This window comes from Capsicum annuum, chromosome 1, assembly GCF_002878395.1.
Source record: "Capsicum annuum cultivar UCD-10X-F1 chromosome 1, UCD10Xv1.1, whole genome shotgun sequence".
NCBI classification, from domain to species: domain Eukaryota; kingdom Viridiplantae; phylum Streptophyta; class Magnoliopsida; order Solanales; family Solanaceae; genus Capsicum; species Capsicum annuum.
Genome location: NC_061111.1, coordinates 30,998,283 through 31,012,389, shown reverse-complemented (window position 1 = coordinate 31,012,389; position 14,107 = coordinate 30,998,283). Strand labels below are relative to the sequence as shown.

The 14,107-nt window shown below is 30.8% G+C and overlaps 1 long non-coding RNA gene across 1 annotated transcript; it reads left to right on the top strand.

Moving 5' to 3' along the window:
- The first annotated feature begins 2,738 nt into the window (after positions 1-2,738).
- On the top strand, positions 2,739-8,164 carry LOC107871412. Its single transcript, XR_001674718.2, has 2 exons — positions 2,739-3,294; positions 6,853-8,164. It is a non-coding gene; the product is annotated as an uncharacterized LOC107871412 (long non-coding RNA).
- The last annotated feature ends 5,943 nt before the right edge of the window (positions 8,165-14,107 follow it).

Sequence of the window (14,107 nt, the reverse complement as noted above, 5' to 3'; positions counted from 1 at the left end):
GCCACTTCACATGGGAACTACTGGTGGTTGCAGAATCAGGGGCATATTAAGGCTAACTATATGATTCCAGGGGTGTAAGATCACTCTCTAATTATGATCAATTGCTGCAAACAACACCCAAAGCATTGTATCCAAAGCCTTTTAAACTATACTCTACCGTGATGAACCATCCTGAGTTCAAAAAGAAGGTGTAAGAGGCTTGGGCTAAGAGGATAACTGGTGATCCAATGCAGATTATCTGGAATAAGCTGAAGGTTGTGAAGATAACTATTAAGGACTTGAACAAGTACCTTGCGGCGTACCAACAACATTTAGAAAATTTCAGGAAAACACTAGAAGTGGTGCAAGAAGGAATTGCTGTGAGCCCTTGTAATGCTCAATTTTGTGAACAGGAAAAGCTAGCATTGGCATAAATGAAGAAGTGGAGCAAAGTAGAAGAGCAGGTGATAAGACAGAAAGCAAGAGCCTCATAGATACAAAGTGGTGACTCAAATACAAGATATTTCCATGCTCAGTGGAAGATGATATCAAGTATTAACACTACTACTTTTGTTCACAATGAGACTGGGGTCAAGTTAACTGAACCTGAGGACATAGAAGCTGAGTTTATTTTATTCTTCTCCAATCTAATGGGGAAAGAAGGGGAGACGCACCCTTGTCCAGATGTTGAGGTAATTCAAGAAAGCTACTGTTTAACTAGAAAGTAACAGATGAATTTGATCAGTAGGTAACAACTGAGGAGGTAAAAACAACAATCAAGAAGATGCCAAAGGAGAAAGCCTCAAGAGTTGATGGTTTTCCCATTGAATTCTTCACTACATGCTGTGATGAGGTACACTCTAGTCTATTGAATGTTGTGATTCATTTCAAAGAATCAACTGTACTGCAATAACTTTGATCCCTAAAGTACCTTCCCCTACTCATGTAAAAGATTATAGACATAATGCTTGTTGTACAACTATGTATAAGATGATCACTAAAGTGATTACTAGAAGATTGAAGAGTGTTATAAGGGATCTAATAAGGAATGCACAATCAGCCTTTATTGAGGGGAGATGCATTACTGACAACATCATATTTGCTCATGAGTTATTCAAAGGCTATAATAGAAAAGACATATCTCCAAGGTGTGTTCTCAAAGTAGACATCGGAAAGACTTATGATTCACTAGATTGGTCATTCTTGAGAAGATTAATGATAGAGATAGGATTTCCTAGTAAGTTTGTAGAATGGATAATGGCGTATATATAACCATTGTTTCTTATTCCTTAACTATAAATGGTGGGCTAACTGAGTCATTCCAAGACAGGAGGGGTATCGGGCAAGGTGACCCAATGTCACCTTACCTGTTTGTACGTGCTATAGAATACTTAAACAGGTTACTAAAGCAGTTGGCCAGGAATAAGAACTTCCAACTCCACCCTAGATGCAAGAAAGTGGGGGCTATACATGTCTGCTTTGCTGATGATCTACTGATGTTTTATAAAGCTGAAATAGGGTCCATCAGATTTCTTAACTAGACATTTAGGAGGTTCTCTTCAGTGTCAGGTGTTGATACCCTATTTTGGCTCGTTCTTTCCCTTTAATTAATTTCTTCGATGTTCTTGTCCCTAACTAATTTTCAAAAAATTAAATAAGAAATAAGATTCTTATTTTTTCTTTCTCTATTTCTACAAATTTTTAAAATAAAGGAAATTTATTTTTTATTATAAATAAATATTTTAATCAAATATAATTAAATATTTTAACATCAATGTATCTTTTGGTAATCGCATTCGCATCTTTTATTTCTTTTAAAGCTATATTGTGACCGCATACATATGTATATTTTGTTATATAAGATAAATATATTTTTTATTATATTATTATTTCAGATATATTTATTTATATTCTTATTGTTACACACATACAAGTATGTTTTGTTAATATTAGATAAATCTAAAAAATAAATATATTAAATTAGACGCGTATTCAAATTATGTCTGTAATTTATGAATGTACGAATCAAAAAATAATTTTAGGATTATAAGAAGCATTGATAAAATTAATTTCTGTAGGAAAAGAGTATTCGGACCAACAATAATCCAACTTTAATTTTTATTTCATCCGAACCCAACCCTTATTCTATAAGTTTCAACCAAGAGTCTAAAAATTAGTCTGAAACATAGTATAATTTCTATGCCCGCTTTGCCATTCCACTTCAACCGATACAATTTAATCTGATCCGTCGATTTATTTTAAATTCAAAGGATTCTGAAATTTTTTAGTTATTTTTATATATATGTAGATATATATAATTTATTTCTATTTAATTAATTATCTATTTATTTTCTCCCTTTTTCTCTTCTCTTTAAATTAAATTCAAATCGTCTGATCAAGTATCAAACGAATTAGAAAAATAGTCGTTTCAAATCAATTTTTCATATATTTGTCTATATGTACATACATTTTCCCTTTTATTATTTTTAAGGGGTAATCTCTTCAAGATCATCCGATTAAAATATCAAACGAATCAAAATCAGTCAAAAATCACCCGGCTAGCACAAATTAATCGAGTCCGTCAAAATTTCATGTCCAATGATCTTAAAAATTCTAATTATATACTTATTTTTATATATATATATATATATATATATATATATATATATATATATAATTTATTTATTTTATCTTTATATTAAATTTAGACCGTCCGATCAAACAATCGGACGACCCATATTTTAGTCAGCAAAATCAGCAATACCACTTTCAGTGACCATCTCCCATCTCTTCTATCTTTTCAATTCAGAACACAAAAGCAACAATGGCCCTCTCTCCTCTCCTCTCCTCTCCCCTTCTTTCTTCTCTCTTCTCCTCCACCACCACCCTAGCAAACCATAGCCGACAAACCTCCAGCTACCACTGCACAACCATCTCCTGCACCCCAAAAATCCGCGCAACAGTGAAAATCAACACAAAATTGGGGATAAGAGTTGAAAAATCTTGCATTCCATCATGATAGTTGTGGAAAAATGGAGACTTAGATTTGAATTTCAAAATCCTATCTCAATTTGCTTTAATTTTGGCTTCAAATCCGGACCTTTGAGTCCGGATTTGGCATATAAATAGGATGTTCTTCAATCCTAGAAAAGACAAGCTTTGAAGGTCGAAAATTGGAAGAAAACGAGCGAAAAATTAGTATTAAAAACAGTGAAAGTAGAGCAAATTAGATCGCAGACATTCGAAATCCTTGGAGTTGAAGTCGCCGTTGAAGAATCCTTGTCGTCGTCGCTCCAATTTGCTGCCCTCAAAAAGGTGCGGGTCTGCCTACTTTAACTTCGATATTCACCTCTTTTTCTCGCTCAGTTTAATTGAACTTGTGATGTCGTTGCGTTCTTAAATTTGTTGTAAGCATTGTAGATATTTTTCTTTTTGCGAAAAATAAGATCTATATGATTTTAAGGCAAAAAGAAAATAGATTTGTTTTTTGTGGAATTGGATTAAAGGTATGTTGTTGTGGTGTTTTTTCCCAGATTTTGCTGTTTTTTTTTAATGTTTTTACTTCGTATGCGAATACATGGGTCTGTGATTATGTCGTCTGTGCCTTCGTGTAATTGTACGACTGTTGGAAACAAAAGTTAGTTGAGAATTAATTTTATGTGATGGATACTGCTTGTTCTTTGTTTATATTGCATTTTGCCATATTGTGAGTACTTGTTTGTTATAAATATGGTCTTTATCGTATTTGATTCGGAAAGGCTTTCATCCATTTCTCTAAAGAATGGCAATAAAGTTAGTTCATTGTGTTCAATCGCAATAATGTTTAACTTGGACTTTATATAGAAAGAAGATGTATATGCCTACAGGTAAGTTTATTAATTTATAGAATGAGTCATTTTCACCAAGTGCTTGGATTTCATTAAAATTCGATTGGGTTTCAAAACTAGTGACCCATGTTAATTACCCTATACTTAATAAGAAATGATTTTAAAATTTGTATTGCTCCCAGCAACTACTTGCCAACTTCTTTAATGAATTTAAGGGGTCAAATTTGGTTGAAAGATTGAAAATTTGGTTGAAAGATTGAACTCTTATTCATGACTTTGTGCTGGAAACAACCCAACACTCATAAAGCTCATACTTCCTCTTTAAGATAATCCATGTTTCCTTTATTTTTGTCATCCGTGTATTTGCCATTTTTGTATTCCTCTTCTTGAAAATTCCTTGACTAATTCCACGGGACACTTACCACCTCCCACACACAAAATCACTAGTAGGTGTTAGCTGTTTTATTGTAGCAATATCTTTCTTTAACCTTAAAGGTCCACTCACATTTCCTGGTATTAATGGTTTAGTAGTGAAGTAATAGAGAAAAACTCTAGTGGGGTTTTGTTCTTGAAGCAAAGTTTTGATATGTTTTTTGTGTTCTTGAAAGTCCCTTATGAATAGTTTTTGATCTTTACTTTGCTTTGTAAGTGAAAGTTTGAAATCTTTTTGTGTTCCTGAAGAACCCATGTGAGTTTTTTCCAAAAATCCCTTTGATATCTACTTTGTGTTGTGAAGTGAAAAGTTTGATTCTCGTGTTCTTGCAAAATCCCATGAGAGTTTTTTTTGTGATCAAGAATCAGCTTTTCTGGTCTGTATTTTATTTTATGAAGTGAAAAGTTTGAATCTTGTCTCTTGAATGGTCCCAATACTTTGTTTTCACTTTCCACTTTACCAAACGCTTTGGTTATGGGGATTCCTTTGTTAAAGGGAACGTGTGGTGATGCATCAGGAAGTTTAATGGTCCAAATAGTTGTGCTTCAGTGTAACATCTGGTACACTTTGATGCTCTTCTTGTTTGAGTATAGAGGTGCAAGAATGTTTAATGCTAGAACAGTTTCTTTTAGAAGTTCGCTTGAATTAATCTGAAATTTAGGTACTAATTTCATGAAAAATACAGAAGAACCAAAACAGTTCCGGTATACACTTGAGAGGCTACTTTGAATCTACTCTCGAGTGAAGGACCTAATGTTTCGCTCCCGGTTTGGGTTAAGGAATTTGTTAGAAACTTATTTGATGTAGTTGTGAAATAAACCTTGCTTTTGCGATTAACATAAGAAGTTTTTTTTTTTAATTAAAATTAGCATAAATAAGGTCATATATTTTTCTCAATTATTTAAGTTCTATGCGTGTTAAGTTAAATAACTATTGCTATCTGTTTAGTTGAAACATAGGGCATTCCTTGGCTAATAATAAGCTTCTTTTTTAATACTTAGTATGTATACATGTCTCTGCATATGCTCTTTATTCAATTTGTTCTCCAATCACCCGATTAGTTACTAATCTTTATCTTCTCTTAATTTCACCTGTGAACTGAGGAGTTGGAGTTCCGCTGCGGAACTCCTTTTTGACCCAAGCTTCGGGTCAAACATTGCTAGGATCGCAGAGCTTCGGAATTGTGCAAATTAGAAGCCCAAGCTCCTAAATGGAGTCTAGTATCTCTTATCTTCTTTGAATTTAATTTATACTTGTCATGTTGAGTTTTAGAACGATACTCTTGTTATTGAATTTTTTTTAGTTAACTTTACTTAATTATTATTTATGCTATCTTGTTAATTGTCGATCCTTTAGAAGTGGTTTTAACATTTCAACTTTCGCAAATAACACGCGGCTATCGCTAAGGAAAATATTTTTTCCATAATCTGCTAATTCTTTTGAAAAAACTCCTTATCGATATCTTAAATGAGATTAGCATAGCGACCTTCACATTTTTCTTTAAACTATAACAAAAGATAAATAAATAGATTTTCAGTTTTAATTTTATCGAGAAAGTCGTCAAAATTTTAGATTTTTCCAATAGAGTTTATTCACCAACTTTAACTTCTCTTTTAGTACATAACTATAACGTTTGAGCTATTTTCTATTTTTAATGTACCTTCGAGTTTTCAGATTCTCGAAAGATTATAAAACGTGAGGTAAATACATTCTTTCGCTACCACATGCTAGGTACATCGTATTGTTTTCATAATAACTATTTTACATCATACCTATTATTACTGTTATTATTTACACCATATATTTACAATTATTATTATTATTATTATTATTATTATTATTATTATTATTATTATTATTGTCATACCGAAACTATCGTCATTATTTTAATTCATTATTATTATTATCATAATTGTTATTATTATCATTATTATTTTACATAGTTTCGACATCTCTATAAATCAACACTTATTTTTCACACTCTTGGAAGTACGTTTCACAAAATATTTTATTTACTTTATTAATAATTATAGTTTAATCCACATATTCTTTCAATGTCTCTTGTAGAATTACAAGATTTAAAATTTTTCAATATGTAGAAAATTATAGTATCATCCTTTTCATACTTAAAACGCATGTATATTTTGGCTAATTGCATTACTTTTTTTGTATGTGGTAGCGTCATGTTTGATGTACTTTAAATTTTCTTTTGAATAATAAATAATAAGAAAGTTTTCTTCTCACCATTTTAAGCAAATGACAAAAATAGAGTTTTTCCTAACATTTTCCTAAACTAAGCGTAAGGACTATCTTCGGATAGGCTCTGAGGGGTGCCTAACACCTTTCCCTTGAGTAATCAAAGCCCTTACTCAGAATCTCAAATGTTTTCGATAGACCAAAACAGAATTTTCTACATAAAAAATGATTTTTCCTAATTTTCCTAAAAAGTTAGGTGGCAACTCTAAAAAAAATGAATTTTCAAAACCTAAAAGTCGCATTAAACACATAGCCACCATACGTTGTGTGCTGTTTCGACCGGTTCGAAATAGGACGCGTCATCAGGTTTGCAAGTAAATGTAGATAAAAGCTCTTTATTCCTGGCTGGTATATCAGATAACTTGAAGAGGGGCATTCTTCAGAAGAGAGGCTATAGTGCTGGAACATTTCCATTCAAATACCTGGGAGTACCTATTGCTACCAGGAAGCTATCAATTGCTCTATGTTGGACCTTGGTTGAGAAGATAACAACAAAGATCACTTGCTGGTTTGTAAGATTATTAAGCTATGCAGGAAGGCTTCAATTAATCCAGGCAGTGGTATTTGGTATGCAGGCATACTGGGTACAGGTATTTTTGATCCCCAAAAAGGTACTGAAGTGCATTGAGATAATATGTAGAACATACTTGTGGACTGGCAAGAATGAAATCTCTTAAAAGACACTTGTCTCTTGGGAGAAAGTATGTTTACCACAGGGTGCAGGAGGGCTGAATGTGATCAACTCATACCTATGGAACAAGGCTGCAATAGCAAGACATCTATGGGCAGTAGCAATGAAAAAAGATTGCTTGTGGATAAAATGGCTCCATACTTCTATATAAAGCAGCAGGAGTTGGAACAAATCCCTCTACCTAAAAGTGTCTCTTGGGTAATTAGGAAGATATTGAATACCGGGAAACTGGTTATAGAGACACAACAATTGCAAGGACACATGTTGGATAGGTTGATGCAACTGCAGAAAGGAGAGAAATTCGGCATCAAGATGTTGTACTTATTACAGATACCTCAGTACCCTAAAGTAGCATGGAAGAAGATGATTCTACAACCTCACATGCAGCCTAGTCACAAATTCAACTTGTGGTTAGCTCTATGACAAAGAGACTACTAAAGATTGGCATACAAGTCCCTAAAACTTGTGTATTCTGTGATGCAGCAGATGAACTAATCGACCATTTATTTTTTGAGTGTAGCATCACTAAGGGTATCTGGAGAAGACTACTTACTTGGCTTGGAAAAGTTAGAAAAATTGGAAGCTAGAATACAGAGGTGCAATGGTTGATGACAGGACTAAAACATGAAGTGGGGTTCAGAGAAGTAGTAGCAGCATTTTTCAGCATGATGATTTACTCCATCTGGACAACCAGGAACACACTCAGATTTTAGAAAGGGAACTTATTCTAGTGATAAAATTTGTAGAGATATAGCACTGCATATACATACTAAAGGATACTTTGTAATTAAATGACACAAACACTTGCAGAACCTTAATACTTATCCTTGATGTACTCCTAGATAGCCAGAAGTTAATTGTATGAGTAGAATTATGAGATGAGAGGTGATTGGTCAGCAATCACCTAGGTTTGTAATGAACAATTTTGGTGAAATGAAATTTTCGTTTACCAAAAAAGAATCATATTTCCCCCTCTCATTTTGCTCATTTTGCTCATTCTTTCACTTTTTCTCTTAGGAGTTAAATCCTAAAATAGTGTGAGAGCTTAAAAGTAAAGCTTGTGGGAACTTGGGAAGTTAGATTAACATTTATTTCTTGATTTTCTTACGAATTTAAGGTAAGAAATCACCCATTTTCTTAGTAATTTTTTGATTAATTTTTCAAAACCCCAAAAATCTTAAGGCTGGATTTTAAATCCCAATTTCACTCCTTTTCACTTGAATAATATTTTACTCTTATAATTACTAGTTTTTCATCAATTTAATCTTCAAAACAACTCCGAGTCTTGATTTTAACCCGAATTTTAAAAATGTTACCTTGTAAAGCTTTAAAGTGATTTTTCTTTTATTTGAACCTCGTTTTTTATTCGATTTGACTTGAGTTTTTAGATGAAGGTTCCTAAAAATTTAGGAAACATATTTTTGAAATAAAGTTACGATTTTTTTCTTTTTTGAAAATTCATTTCGGATGTTCGTTTTGATCCCGAATTAAAAGTAGTCAATATGGGTGTCATTGGTTTTGTTTTGACACACATATTTTATATTTGATGTTTTTAGTAGAATTCATAATTATTTGTAAAAAGTAAGATCGTGAATTCAAAGTGTAGCAGATCGATTTAGTCATTCGAGGTAGGTTATGACTTAACTCTGTCAGACTGGGTTAGGTAGTGAATGATAGTACAAAATGCATGTTAAGGATGTGAGCTAATCATGAAAAATTGTTATCTATGTGTTGTGCCCGTGTGGGAGCCTATATGTGACGTAATTGTTGAAAATGAGATATTATGTGATATTTATGATCGTGTGGGAGTCCTATGTGATATTGATATCCTTGAATACATACAAATAATTATATTGTGTTGTTGAAATGTCTAATGTGGTACCATTAGTGTATTGTGATATATTCATACTTGTTGGCATGTGAAACATGTGGAAATTCATGGATGATGGAATCAATGAGTGGATATTGGCTCACGTGGTTGTGAAAATGTATTGTTATGATTGGTTGTGAAAATACCTCATGTGGTTGGTTGTGGAAATACTCATTATTATGGGTCATGAACATTGCATTATTATCCTTATGGCATCATACGCATAATTTCACTTGTTTGTTGTATGTTTTGTATATACTTGTTTTTGTTGTTTAACATATTTAATTTGTGTCCTATGTGCTTTGGAAATATTGAAAATACTGGAAATACTAAAAATTTTGAAAATACTGGAAACATCAGATTTTATAACCCTCTCCAAGGGATGTGCTGGGGAAGAGATATTAATATATGGATTGTATATGAATTGACGAACCCCCTATGGGTCCCACGTTGTGAGTATTGTTTCTGTGGGTGTATACGGGAATTGTGCAACATTTTCGGAGGTTGTGCAATGACCTCGTGCATTATCATCATAATATTGACTTGTCATCTATGTATTTGTCTTATCTTCCTTTACTTGTATTTGATGATCTTGTATCTATATGTTCTCCCTTGTTCTACTTGTGTGTGATATAACGTATTCTTGTGTTCTATCTTGGTGTGTTGTTGCAATATATGTGATATATTAGAACTGTTAGTGCAAGCGGTGTGGGTTACCGTTGTGCGACATTTTCTGATTGTATGTGGTGTGCCCTTAGTGTGTATTTTCTATGATTTATTTTTACTTTGCTTGGTCGGCCTATGATACCTACTAAGTACAAGTGGACCGTACTCACTCCTACTTCACTCTTTTGGTGCAGCTTCAGGTTCGGGTGCGCCTCAGACTAATTGATTTCGGGTGCCTTCAGATTTCTCAAGGTAGTGGTTGGACATTCCTACATCCAGAGTTCACCTCTATCCTTCTGTATTAGTTATATCTTTATTAGTATTCAGAGACAGAGATTGTTTCTTGGTGGTTATTTCCTGTATATTCGACTCATGGATTATATTAGAAGTTCTTACACTATTTACACATAGTTTTGCCAATGTATAGTATTTGGATGCGTTCTTTCTACATTGTTATAATTACTTATGTGGTTCGACTTAGTACTAGAAACCCTACCTTGGGGGTATTTTTGTCTTCCCCCTTGTGTATCAGTTTGGGTGATAGGTGTACTCGTCAAGATTCGCCGCGACGAGTGACACCATGACCCTTGGATTTTGGGCCATGACAAAAATTAATCATATAATTTAGAAAAACTTTTTATTTTTTAGATTTTTGTTAATTATAGATTGTTAAAATTCTCTCTCAACTCCCCCCACATCCACCTCTAATTAAATTTGTGTCAGTAAAAAACAATCAAGTAATTGTGAAAAAAATTATGTTTTATATTTTTGTTATTATATTCTTCATAATTTAAAAATATTAGATTATTAATATTGATATTTTTATTTTTATCATTTTAAAATTTATGAATAGTAATATGTATAGTATCTAATTACTTCATTATTTCTCAAATTAGTTCAAAATGACCTCACCTCACCCCACCCCACCCCCTCTCTTGGTATGCATTATTCTACTATTGTATTTTAATTACTTTATTTTTCTCTAAAAAAATTACAATGCATATAAATTTCTGGAATATGAATTTTAAAGAAAATCAAATCATGAATTCATTATTATGAAAAAGAATTTATATGTGCATCTATGTACATCATATTTAATTATAATATAAGCTACATCATTGAAAATATATGATTTTAATTTGTAATTAAACATTTACCTTTTTCAATCAAAAAATTAAACTATAAAAATTACCAACATGAGAAATTATCAATATAAAAATTTGAGTTGTTGCTTGAGTTTTAGTCATCATCACTTTTTTTTTTTTTAAATATTAGTTCTTGTATCTAGTGTTATCCATAGATTTACCTTTCTTATCAAGTTCAAATAAAAATAGATAAGCTATTGCAATTTAGATTTTATCTAGTATTTAAAATTAATTAAATTTGATTTACATATTTAGATAGTAAAAATTATTGAAGATAAAATTTCTTTAAAAAATAATTAGAGAATAATTATGTAACTTTAGAACACACTGTTCACAAAATGACAGAGGAAAAAATTATTTTCTAGTTTGCTTGCCTATACGCCTTATAACTATTACTTGTTATATTGCAAAGAAATTTATATTAAATAGTCATTTGACTTATATTATTTTTGAGTAAATCATTTAGTACCCCCTGAATTATGAACAAATTTGTTATGACACACTCCAACTTTACAGGGGTCCTATCCCCCCCTTCGAACTCAATTTTAGTTTACTTTATCACACTTTTTAGTTTATGTGGTACCTTTTTAGTTGACGTGACACGTTTTGATGTGGGCCTCATTTTTATGTAATAAGGTGTCATATCGACATAAAAGGATGATAAAAATACGCTAAAATTGAGTTTAGGGATCATAGGATCCATGTGAAGTTGGAGTATGTCGTGGCAACTTTGATCATAGTTCGAGGGGGTACTGGATGTTTATCTCATTATTGTTCATTACTTACTTTTTATTCTCTATATCCAAATTTTTGTGATACTGTTCAGATTTAAAATTTAAATAAGACTTTTTTTACCATAATTTTTCATATATTTTTAAATATCTTGGATTATCGGTTATCAATTATTATAACTTATAGTATTTTTTACACAATTTTCAAATATATACAAATTTTATTTATAAAACATAAAGATTCTTTGTCCGAATTTTTGATCAAAATTAAACTATTTGACTCTCTAAATCTGAACAGTGTCACATAATTAGGATGAAGAATATAATAACATACTAATAAATAGAGATTATAAGCTAAGTAAACTTAGTTTTAATTTTAACTTCTTGAACCATGTTACAACTAAAGAAAATTAAGCAATATAAATTATAGACATCAAGCCAAGAAAAGCGACATGCTCTTGAAAAATACTACTCACAAATGTAATATAAATTAGATAAACTGACCTATCATTTAGTTTGTGCTAATCAATTCAATTTTAAATCTTTATTAATTAAAAAAATAATATATCAATTTAACTCTTATTATAATATTTGAGTTTACATTAAAAAAATTACAAAAATATATTTTATGGTGGTTAATAAATACAATAATTTTTTTTGCCTCAAGTATATTTGAATTTGAACGCATTGATGTTGCAATGTTATAATGCACTGACTATAATGTAAAGCTATAAATCATTTAAAATTCATTAAAAAGGAATATATTTCAAAATATGCTTTGAATTTTAAAAAGATTTAGTTTAGAATATTTGTTATTTAAAAGTTTTCTACTCCATAAAGTGTACAAAGTGATGATAAAAATAATGACTTAACGTACATTGCAAGATAAGATTATATTTTTTTGTAGAATATTTAAATAACAAATATACAAAATTCTATTTCAATTGAAAAGAGAATTTTATTTCATCCATTTAAATTAAAATTAACCACATAATTACTCCTTTTTTTTGTATTCATAAATTATTGAACTCTTATGAATCTTGTTTAGATTTTAATAAATGAATTATTGTCTTGAGAATAAGAGAAGATAAAAAATAAGATAGAAAAAAGTTATACATGTCATTAAATTTTAAAATATCAAAATATTATAAAACTGAAAATCCGAACTATTACATTTAGCCTTCAAATTCTAATAAGTTAATATTGATAGTAATATCTTTTCTTCTTCTTTAATAACCACGTTAAGAAATAAAGAAAGAAAAGAATTTAAAAATTCTTAATAGTTTATATGCATGCATGCATAAATTTAAAGATATACATGTATGATTATCAATGTTTCTCTTCATTATTTTAATCAAATAGTATGTATATTTCTTCTATAATTTTAGTTTTATAAAGTAAAAACGAAAATTTTCACTTAGTTGAATTCAAGTCTAGATAACATAAAAGAAAACTATCTTGTTACCTGATCACGATTTGCATATAAAAGAAATGTTGAATAAAAAATAAAGTTATAAAATGAAAAATATGAAGAGTGTCGTAAATAAATTAACCATAACATAATATATTGTTGTAGGAGTATATATATAAGAGAGATCAAGAAAGTATTGTTGTTGTTGTTGGTGGTGGTGGTGGTGCTATTGTTGTTGCTGCTGTTGGTAGTGGTGGTGGTGCTGCTGCACATATGACATATTTCATCATAGTAATAACATATTATTGTTGTTGTTGTTGTATTTAAATATATATTATAACATTTAAATTTTAGAAGTGATAAGTTTGAAATTTTGTTGTTGTTGTTTGTTGTTGTTGGTGTTGGTGTTGGTGTTGCTGATGCTGTTATTGTTGTTGTTGTTGTTGTTGTTGTTGTTGTTGTTTTTGTTGTTGTTGTTGTTGCTGCTGCTGCACATATGACATATTTCATTGTAGTAAATAACATATTATTGTTGTTGTTGTTGTATTTAAATATACTTTACAACATTTTCTACTATATAGAAAAGGAAGTTCTAGGACGACCACAGGTAAAACTATGAATATGCAGAACGAACAGGGCTAACAACGTCATTTCGCACAATTGTAAAAGTTATTGTTAGTTCAATCCACGGTATTGTAAGTTCAATCCACGTTGCTTTTCTGATTTCTCCATATAAATCTAGAAATGTCCATTTTTTGATCTCTTTTATTTTAATACTGGAGAAACTCTCCCTCAACAACACAGTATGAAAGAAATACTTTCTCCTCCACACTTTCAAAGTCGATTCTTTTGACTTCTTTTGAATGACATGGGTTTTGCAATTTCTAAGTAATTTTCATCTCAATCTTTTACCTATACCTAATATTTTTTCAATTAGATTTCTCAATTTCATGGTTGATGTTTAATATTCTGCCGACATTCATTCACTTCCTTTAGTGTCTTTTATTGGTCTTTAATCTGTGTATTTATTTGTATTTATTCTTCAAAATTTTAAAATATCTTCTTCGTTGGGTGTTTAAATTTCAGTTCTATTTTTTT